Below are 2,329 nucleotides of genomic sequence, written 5' to 3' on the forward strand. Positions count from 1 at the left end.
GAATTGGGAGAGATTTCACATTCTTGGAGAGATTTCTCATATAAAGAGAGATTTGGGAGAGATTTCATATTCTTGGAGAGATTTCTCATACACAGAGAGATTTGGGAGAGATTTCATATTCTTGGAGAGATTTCTCATACAAAGAGAGATTTGGGAGAGATTTCACATTCTTGGAGAGATTTATCATACAAAGAGAGATTTGGGAGAGATTTCAAAATAGAGAGAGATAGAGTGAAAAGGATTAAGAGAGGTTTCGGGTGTAACACTTGTAAGTGTCCGGCTTCGCAACGCACGGTCTGTAACCCCGTTAAGCCATGTTTAAGGATCTTACATGCTCCCGATGAGTATGAAACTTTGTTTTTCGGTTTGGTTCATTACTTAACGTCGTTTTAAGTTAATGAAATCTAGGTATACCAACTTTTCAATTGATGATTTCTTCTTAGAATAACGAGTTGTACGAAAATAACATAGCGTGAACCCTAGAACATAAGGTTCAGATGAGTTGACCGGTTTGACTTGTTGACTTTATTTGACTTTAACTTGACCGGAAATTGATGGTTGTCACAGTTTTAAAAGTTTAAATTTTTCATAATTTTTATGGATGTTACATGAGCCAAAAGCCAACATGACAGACATTGCCAACATAAGACTGGAGGCCTACAAGAGACGGATGTGTGAATACAACGAACCGAGACTTGTGCAACCCACAGTTACCAACACGGCCAACTTTAAACCAAAAGGACACATACTTGCTCAACTGAAAGATATACCTTTCCATCAGAAAGACCACGAGAATGCCTATAGGCACATTGATGAGGTCAAAGATATCGTTGACTACGTCAACATACCAAACATACCACGCGGGACAGTTTTGCTAAGAATGCTCTCCGTTACTCTTAAGGGTGCAACAAAAGATTAGCTAAAGGCACTCCCTCCAAACAAAATAACAACATGGACACAAATATGTTAAGAGTTCATACAACCGTTTTTCCCACCTTCTAAATTTTCCAAGTTGAAGAAGGCTATTGCAAATTTTGAGCAACAAGTCGGAGAGTAATTGTATGAGGCATGGGAGCGTTATAAAGGATTGCTTAAAAATTGTCCTCAAAATGATCTAAATGTGTAACAAGAGGTCTCGATTTTCTATGATGGGATAAACGTCACAACTAGGCAACTCCTTGATTCTCAAGGGACACTCACAAAGAAAAAATCGGTCGTGATCAAGAAGCTAATCAAGGAATTCTCCAAACATTTTAGAGAATATCATAACCCTAGACAATATATGACGGAATTGTGAAATCTGCTTCGGATGACATGGCAATGTTACATAACATGGATAGGAGGATGACTAAAATGGATCAAACAATCCATGCTATACGATTGAGGTGTGAAACTGTAACAGGACGCATTTAACTAGAGATTTTGATCTTGATGAAAATGGAAACCAAAAATCTTGCTATTCAAATAGTGACTGTTATAATGAAGATAGGAGAAGGCCAAAAAAGAAGTGGTTACCTTATGATGAGTACAAGAAAGCCAAAGAAGAGAAGTTTCAACATAAAGGAAGAGGTTTTTACCAAAGAGAGGAACTGGCTCCTGAAATGAAACCGTATTTCGAGACAATGGTTGCTTGTTTTGTTGCCGCATCAGAAAGAGACACGAAGATACCGAAGCGGTACTTTTGGAATCAGCAAGCTGCAATCAAGAACATTAAACAACAAATCGGGAAATTATCACAAAAATTCAACGAAAGACTACCGGACACACTTCCAGGAAACACCGAAAAAAACCCGAAAGGATATCACATCCAGGCCATTACAAATAGAAGTGGGAAAATTGTTACCCATCTAACTCCTATCAACAAAAATAACTCGGATGATGAGAAAGAATGGCGAGAAGCAAGTCACAAAAAAGATTTTGAACAGTTACCACGACGTGGTGAACACTTGAAAAGAAAACTGTTGAGCCTGTTAAGCCATACCGCCCACCACTCCCCTTTCCCAATAGAGCAATACAAGATAAAAATGTTGAAGACTACCAGAATTTCCTAAAGCACATCAAATCCCTTGAAATCAATATTCCGTTCATTAAAGCCTTATCTCAAATGACAAAGTATGAAAATTTTCTAAAGGATCTCTTACTAAATCGAAAGAAGATGGAGGAAACATCTAAAGTAGTACTAAATGAAACCTGCTCTGATGCAATGTTAAATATGCTACTAAAGAAGATGCGTGATCCGAGAAGCTTAGCACTTCCTTGACAATTCGGAAACAAGCCATGCTCTAGCCGATTCAGGAGCAAGTGTCAACTTAATGCCCTATTCATTCTT

At 38.0% G+C, this 2,329-nt stretch overlaps 1 non-coding gene across 1 annotated transcript; it reads right to left on the reverse strand.

The window, feature by feature from the left end:
- Positions 1-1,009: 1,009 nt before the first annotated feature.
- Positions 1,010-1,116, reverse strand: LOC145103532 (small nucleolar RNA R71). Its single transcript, XR_013706618.1, has one exon. It is a non-coding gene; the product is annotated as a small nucleolar RNA R71 (small nucleolar RNA).
- Between the last annotated feature and the right edge of the window lie 1,213 nt (positions 1,117-2,329).

The sequence above is a fragment of the Lactuca serriola genome, chromosome 4 (assembly GCF_051521515.1).
Source record: "Lactuca serriola cultivar US96UC23 chromosome 4, Lser_US96UC23_V15, whole genome shotgun sequence".
NCBI lineage: Eukaryota > Viridiplantae > Streptophyta > Magnoliopsida > Asterales > Asteraceae > Lactuca > Lactuca serriola.